The following is an 8,843-nucleotide window of genomic DNA, read 5'->3' on the forward strand; positions in this document are numbered from 1 at the left end:
GGAGAAGCACACGGTCAGCTGGCTGCAGCTAAATCTGGAGTGCACTCGTATTCAATTCTGTATGGTAAATTCAGTTTTAACGGAGCAGAGCGAGCTGACAGGCAGAGTTAGAGACTTTTTCTGTCGTTTCTCTCTTTACAAAGACGCATGTTGCAGTCAGAGTCTTCTCTGAGATGCGAGCACGACATACAACACAATTTATCAAATTACACAACGGATATACAGTATGAAAATAAGATTGATTGGATTATACTCACAGGAAGTATAAAACCTCTTACATGGTCTATTAAAAGTAAAGTAACACAAAAATGTCAGGGAAATTACTTTACTTAGATTTAAGTACTGCAGTTGTACATTTGAAATACCTTCCTACCTTTCTGATAGGAAGCCTTCTTGAGGTGGTATAAAACATTTCTTCTTATATTCTGATTTGAGTTGTGGACAACTATGACCACATGAATTAAAAAAACATTTCACTGCCCAAGTCAGCTATAACACAAGTCTTGTCATCAGACTACATGCTGTACAGTATTTGTGGACAGATTTTGTCCCAGGATTTCTTATGCATTTCTTCTTCTTCGTTGCATGATTTAGAATAATAAGGTGAGAAATGGGTCTATTCTGAGTTCATCCTGCACTGCAGCAGCTAATAAAGTCCATTTAATCCCAAAACGCTTTTCTTTTAGGCAGGCTGGAGCAGAAAACAACTCACCTTTCTCAAGTTGTACAGTAATGTCACATGTGTATGAAGGTGGATCAAACAAGCTAATCTTAAATGTCAAAGTAGAGAGGAGCCTAGTAGGCCTATTTATTTTCATTCATTACACAATATGAATAAGCTATGCAGACAGTTGTAAAGAAAGAACATCTTTTTCTTCTGTTCTCTACTTGTTATAGTTACACAGTATTAGGGGTGTGGGCTGTATTAAAAGTATCCACTGTTCTCCCATGCTCTAACACACAGTAACGATGAAATGTGTGCTGTTCTCACATTCTTCCTCTGTATGTACACATAAACAACAAGGCAGGGAAATATAAAAGGAATTTATTTTATTGTTTGGGTACATTATTGTTCAGTGTACATGTCACATCTGAAACAAACTTTACGTGCTTGATAACTCTCCCACCCCGCAGACATCTACACGTCAATACCGATTTATATTCATAGCGGCAAGTGCTATGTAGCTCCACATAGGGGACACAGGAAGTGACATATAGCACATTCATGCGGCGTCGGAACGCGTAGGAAATTCACAGCCGCACCGGCAGAACTCCAGAATGTGCAACTCGGCCGGCTCACGCGCGGACGCGCTTACAAGTGCGAGGGCCCGCCCAACGCTGCTTGCAGCTTTAATTTTTTTTTTTTTCTGCAAAGTAGGCCCAAATGACATGGCCTAAACATACTCGAAAACTCACCAAAATTTGCAAACATGTCAGAACCGGTGAAAAATTTCGTATTCTACAAGTTTCGCACATGGGCGTGGCAAAATGACTCGCTAGCGCCACCTAGAAAATTGGAAATGATTAGCCCCTCGTTCACGTTCAACCTACATGTACGAAATTTTCTGGGGACATGTATCGTATCAAGACGCACAAAAAAGCCTCAAGAACCCATAGCCTAAAGTCAACAGGAAGTCGGCCATTTTGAATTTTATGGCCATTTTTGGATGATTTACACACTTCGTACTTTAACGAACTCCTCCTAGGGATTTAGTCGGATCGACGTCAAATTTCTGCTGTGCCTTCTAAAGGCATTGACGATGAAAAGTTGTGCTATTTGCGAGTTTTCGTCAATGGGCGTGTCCGTGGCGTCGATGATTCGCAATGAAACAGGAAGTTGTTGTAACTTCAGTGTACATGCTCACATCTGGACCAAACTGTACATGTAGGATGAGAGTCCCGCCCTGAACACATGTACATGCCGACATTCACCCACAGTCATAGCGCCACCTGCTGGCAACAGAAAGTGACCTTTAACGAAGCAGCCCCCGCCGCACGTTTCACCTACGTGCACGAATTTTCTGTGGTACGTGTATCTTGTCCAGACGCACAAAAAAGCCTCTTGGAGCCATAGCCTAAAATCAACAGGAAGTCGGCCATTTTGAATTTTACGTCAAATTTTGGATGATTTACACACTTCGTACTTTAACGAACTCCTCCTAGGGATTTAGTCCGACCGACCTCAAATTTGTGCTGTGCCTTCTAAAGGCATTGAAGATGAAAAGTTGTGCTATTTGCAAGTTTTCGTCAATGGGCGTGTCCGTGGCGTGGCGTCAAAGATCAGCTCTTCGCCATGACACGGAAGTTGTCGTAACTTCAGTGTACATGCTCACATCTGGACCAAACTGTACATGTAGGATGAGAGTCCCGCCCTGAACACATGTACATGCTGACATTCACAGACAGTCATAGCGCCACCTGCTGGCAACAGGAAGTGACTTTTAACGAAGCAGCCCCCGCCGCACGTTTTACCTACGTGCACGAATTTTCTGTGGTACGTGTATCTTGTCCAGACGCACAAAAAAGCCTCTTGGAGCGATGCCCTAAAATCAACAGGAAGTCGGCCATTTTGAATTTTACGTCAAATTTTGGATGATTTACACACTTCGTACTTTAACGAACTCCTCCTAGGGATTTAGTCCGACCGACCTCAAATTTGTGCTGTGCCTTCTAAAGGCATTGAAGATGAAAAGTTGTGCTATTTGCAAGTTTTCGTCAATGGGCGTGTCCGTGGCGTGGCGTCAAAGATCAGCTCTTCGCCATGACACGGAAGTTGTCGTAACTTCAGTGTACATGCTCACATCTGGACCAAACTGTACATGTAGGATGAGAGTCCCGCCCTGAACACATGTACATGCCGACATTCACCCACAGTCATAGCGCCACCTGCTGGCAACAGAAAGTGACTTTAACGAAGCAGCCCCCGCCGCACGTTTCACCTACGTGCACGAATTTTCTGTGGTACGTGTATCTTGTCCAGACGCACAAAAAAGCCTCTTGGAGCCATAGCCTAAAATCAACAGGAAGTCGGCCATTTTGAATTTTACGTCAAATTTTGGATGATTTACACACTTCGTACTTTAACGAACTCCTCCTAGGGATTTAGTCCGACCGACCTCAAATTTGTGCTGTGCCTTCTAAAGGCATTGAAGATGAAAAGTTGTGCTATTTGCAAGTTTTCGTCAATGGGCGTGTCCGTGGCGTGGCGTCAAAGATCAGCTCTTCGCCATGACACGGAAGTTGTCGTAACTTCAGTGTACATGCTCACATCTGGACCAAACTGTACATGTAGGATGAGAGTCCCGCCCTGAACACATGTACATGCTGACATTCACAGACAGTCATAGCGCCACCTGCTGGCAACAGGAAGTGACTTTAACGAAGCAGCCCCCGCCGCACGTTTTACCTACGTGCACGAATTTTCTGTGGTACGTGTATCTTGTCCAGACGCACAAAAAAGCCTCTTGGAGCGATGCCCTAAAATCAACAGGAAGTCGGCCATTTTGAATTTTACGTCAAATTTTGGATGATTTACACACTTCGTACTTTAACGAACTCCTCCTAGGGATTTAGTCCGACCGACCTCAAATTTGTGCTGTGCCTTCTAAAGGCATTGAAGATGAAAAGTTGTGCTATTTGCAAGTTTTCGTCAATGGGCGTGTCCGTGGCGTGGCGTCAAAGATCAGCTCTTCGCCATGACACGGAAGTTGTCGTAACTTCAGTGTACATGCTCACATCTGGACCAAACTGTACATGTAGGATGAGAGTCCCGCCCTGAACACATGTACATGCCGACATTCACCCACAGTCATAGCGCCACCTGCTGGCAACAGAAGTGACCTTTAACGAAGCAGCCCCCGCCGCACGTTTCACCTGTGCACGAATTTTCTGTGGTACGTGTATCTTGTCCAGACGCACAAAAAAGCCTCTTGGAGCCATAGCCTAAAATCAACAGGAAGTCGGCCATTTTGAATTTTACGTCAAATTTTGGATGATTTACACACTTCGTACTTTAACGAACTCCTCCTAGGGATTTAGTCCGACCGACCTCAAATTTGTGCTGTGCCTTCTAAAGGCATTGAAGATGAAAAGTTGTGCTATTTGCAAGTTTTCGTCAATGGGCGTGTCCGTGGCGTGGCGTCAAAGATCAGCTCTTCGCCATGACACGGAAGTTGTCGTAACTTCAGTGTACATGCTCACATCTGGACCAAACTGTACATGTAGGATGAGAGTCCCGCCCTGAACACATGTACATGCTGACATTCACAGACAGTCATAGCGCCACCTGCTGGCAACAGGAAGTGACTTTTAACGAAGCAGCCCCCGCCGCACGTTTTACCTACGTGCACGAATTTTCTGTGGTACGTGTATCTTGTCCAGACGCACAAAAAAGCCTCTTGGAGCGATGCCCTAAAATCAACAGGAAGTCGGCCATTTTGAATTTTACGTCAAATTTTGGATGATTTACACACTTTAACGAACTCCTCCTAGGGATTTAGTCCGACCGACTTCAAATTTGTGCTGTGCCTTCTAAAGGCATTGAAGATGAAAAGTTGTGCTATTTGCGAGTTTTCGTCAATGGGTGTGTCCGTGGCGTGGCGTCAGAGATCAAGTCTTCGCCATGACACAGGAAGTTGTTGTAACTTCAGTGTACATGCTCACATCTGAACCAAACTTTACGTGCTTGATAAGTCTCCCACCCCGCTATGGAGGACCGATCCTGACACAGTCAGAAATAAATACAGAAATAAATAAATGCTCAATAAATAAATAAGCATCCAATTAAATACACAAAAAAATAAGTAAATAAATAAATGTAGGTAGTAATTAAATTATACAAGGAGACATAAATGTATATATTTTAATTAGTGCCTTTACTTATTCACCTTTGTTATAATTACCTTATTTGTTTATTCAACTTTATTTATTACTAATTTTTTTAATGTATTTATTTATGTGTGTGTTTTAATATTTTTGTCTGTTTTATTCTTCCTTTGTATTTATTTACCTTATTTATTTTCACCCATGGTATTTATTTCTGCCTGTCTTAAATTTTTGTATGCATTTCTGCCTCATTATGCAAATGAGGAGGGGCTGTGTCTCAAGGGGTCATCTTCTCTGCTATTGGTGGACCAGTCAGACAGGAGAGCTCCTACTCTGCCTGCAGACATCAACGATCTTGCCCCTCACACAGTCAGATGGCTTCCTTCAGTGCGCTGAGGTGTTTAACAACTCTGAAGACAATACTACCAGCAATGTCTTCCTTCTCTTTTCACGTAGAAGCACCGACAGACAGTGCTTCAGTTTGCTGCATGCATGGACACAGAACTGCGGTATAGGGAGAAGCACACGGTCAGCTGGCTGCAGCTAAATCTGGAGTGCACTCGTATTCAATTCTGTATGGTAAATTCAGTTTTAACGGAGCAGAGCGAGCTGACAGGCAGAGTTAGAGACTTTTTCTGTCCGTTTCTCTCTTTACAAAGACGCATGTTGCAGTCAGAGTCTTCTCTGAGATGCGAGCACGACATACAACACAATTTATCAAATTACACAACGGATATACAGTATGAAAATAAGATTGATTGGATTATACTCACAGGAAGTATAAAACCTCTTACATGGGTCTATTAAAAGTAAAGTAACACAAAAATGTCAGGGAAATTACTTTACTTAGATTTAAGTACTGCAGTTGTACATTTGAAATACCTTCCTACCTTTCTGATAGGAAGCCTTCTTGAGGTGGTATAAAACATTTCTTCTTATATTCTGATTTGAGTTGTGGACAACTATGACCACATGAATTAAAAAAACATTTCACTGCCCAAGTCAGCTATAACACAAGTCTTGATCATCAGACTACATGCTGTACAGTATTTGTGGACAGATTTTGTCCCAGGATTTCTTATGCATTTCTTCTTCTTCGTTGCATGATTTAGAATAATAAGGTGAGAAATGGGTCTATTCTGAGTTCATCCTGCACTGCAGCAGCTAATAAAGTCCATTTAATCCCAAAAACGCTTTTCTTTTAGGCAGGCTGGAGCAGAAAACAACTCACCTTTCTCAAGTTGTACAGTAATGTCACATGTGTATGAAGGTGGATCAAACAAGCTAATCTTAAATGTCAAAGTAGAGAGGATCCTAGTAGGCCTATTTATTTTCATTCATTACACAATATGAATAAGCTATGCAGACAGTTGTAAAGAAAGAAATCTTTTTCTTCTGTTCTCTACTTGTTATAGTTACACAGTATTAGGGGTGTGGGCTGTATTAAAAGTATCCACTGTTCTCCCATGCTCTAACACACAGTAACGATGAAATGTGTGCTGTTCTCACATTCTTCCTCTGTATGTACACATAAACAACAAGGCAGGGAAATATAAAAGGAATTTATTTTATTGTTTGGGTACATTATTGTTCAGTGTACATGTTCACATCTGAAACAAACTTTACGTGCTTGTTAACTCTCCCACCCCGCAGACATCTACACGTCAATACCGATTTATATTCATAGCGGCAAGTGCTATGTAGCTCCACATAGGGGACACAGGAAGTGACATATAGCACATTCATGCGGCGTCGGAACCGCGTAGGAAATTCACAGCCGCACCGGCAGAGCTCCAGAATATGCAACTCGGCCGGCTCACGCGCGGACGCGCTACTAGTGCGAGGGCCCGCCCAACGCTGCTTGCAGCTTTAATTTCTTTTATTTTTGATTATAATAAAATTCTTTCAACATTTCTGTTTGTGTTTTATTTTCAAAACTATATAATTTAATATAATATATAACTATATTCTAATTGTTAAAGAGTAGGTGAAAGTGGGTGTAGTCATGCTTTTCAGTTGTTTTAATGACTGCAAACAATACATTGATGTTAAAATACAAAATGAAACACTTCATATCTTTTGCACATATATGTTATCTTCATTAGATTGTCATAGTTATGGAAATTTTCAATTCAATTCAATTTTATTTATATAGCGCCAAATCACAACAACAGTTATCTCACAGCGCTTTTCATAAAGAGCAGGTCTAGACCGTACTCTGTGATGATATTTACAGAAGCCCAGCAGTTCCCACCAAGAGCAGCACTAGGCGACAGAGGCAAGGAAAAACTTCCTTTAAGAGGCAGAAACCTCGAGCAGAACCATGGCTCAGGGTGGGCGGCCATCTGCCTCGACCGGTTGGGGTGAAAGAGAGAGAGAGAGAGAGAGAGAGAGAGAGGGAGAGAGAGAGAGAGGGAGAGAGGGGAGGGAGGCAGCCTACACAATATCCACACAGAGGTACAGACAGTAAAGGTGATGTTGCTATAGACTAAATGAAAAATGGTACAGATATTTATAATAGTGTTAATGGTAACAATCGTAATGTTAATGATTATAATAACAATAATAACAATAAGACTAGTAACAGTAGTCGTTGCAGCAGAGGGTGTCGAGCAGGAACACGGGGGCAGCAGGTGACCCGCAACCACAGATCCAGACTCCACAGCTCCAGAGCCAGAAACACCTGCAGGAAGTGATAGGAGGAGAGAGGAGAGGGACGAGAAAGCACAAGACTACCAGAAAGGGGAGAAGTTGTGTTAGTAACATGCAATAATGGGATAAGGTTGCATACAGAGGGAGAGAAAGTAGAGGAGAGAGGAGCTCAGTGCATCATGGGAAATCCCCCGGCAGTCTAGGCCTATAGCAGCATAACTAAGGGATGGTTCAGGACTCACCTGAGCCAGCCCTAACTATAAGCTTTATCAAAGAGGAAAGTCTTAAGCCTACTCTTAAATGTGGAGATGGTGTCTGCCTCCTGAACCCAAACTGGAACCTGGTTCCACAGGAGAGGAGCTTGATAGCTGAACGCTCTGGCTCCTAGTCTACTTTTGGAGACTCTAGGAACCACAAGTAACCCTGCATTCTGGGAGCGCAGTGCTCTGGTGGGGTAGTAAGGTACTATGAGCTCTTTAAGATAAGATGGTGCCTGACCATTAAGAGCTTTGTAGGTAAGAAGAATGATTTTAAATTCTATTCTGGATTTTACTGGAAGCCAATGCAGAGAAGCTAAGACGGGAAAATATGATCTCTTTTCCTGGTTCCTGTCAGAACACGTGCTGCAGCATTCTGGATCAGCTGAAGAGTCTTAACAGACTTTTTCGAGCAGCCTGATAATAAGGAATTGCAGTAATCCAGCCTTGAAGTAACAAATGCATGGACTAGTTTTTCTGCATCATTTTTAGACAGGATGTTCCTGATTTTCGCAATATTACGTAGGTGAAAAAAGGCGGTCCTTGAAATTTGCTTAATGTGAGACTTAAACGACATGTCCTGCTCAAAGATAACTCCAAGATTCCTCACAGTGGTGCTGGAGGCCAGGGCGATGCCATCCAGGGAAACTATATCTTTAGATAATGCGTCACGGAGGTGCTTAGGCCCCAGAACAATAACTTCAGTTTTATCTCAATTTAACATTAGAAAATTACAGGTCATCCAGGTTTTAACATCCTGAAGGCACATTTGAAGTTTAGCTAACTGATGAGTTTCATCTGGCTTGATCGATAGATATAACTGAGTATCATCTGCATAGCAATGAAAACTTATGGAATGTTTCCTGATAATATTGCCTAAAGGAAGCATATATAAAGTGAAGAGGATTGGAGAGAGAAATGGAAGGTTAGATATAGGTCTATAGTTGGCTAAAACATCCGGATCAAGTTTGGGCTTTTTCAGAAGAGGTTTAATTACAGCTACTTCAAAGTACTGTGGTACATAGCCTGTTGATAAAGATAGATTGATCATATCTAGTATAGAGGTGCTGACTAAGGGTAAAACATCTTTAAGCAACCTAGTCGGGATGG

At 42.3% G+C, this 8,843-nt stretch overlaps 1 pseudogene; it reads right to left on the reverse strand.

Moving 5' to 3' along the window:
* Window positions 1-7,729: 7,729 nt before the first annotated feature.
* On the reverse strand, window positions 7,730-8,625 carry LOC119912433 (annotated as a pseudogene).
* Window positions 8,626-8,843: the final 218 nt, after the last annotated feature.

Source organism: Micropterus salmoides, unplaced genomic scaffold, assembly GCF_014851395.1.
Source record: "Micropterus salmoides isolate LMB-PRFRI ecotype aquatic unplaced genomic scaffold, ASM1485139v1 Ms_hic_scaffold_2, whole genome shotgun sequence".
NCBI classification, from domain to species: Eukaryota; Metazoa; Chordata; class Actinopteri; order Centrarchiformes; family Centrarchidae; genus Micropterus; species Micropterus salmoides.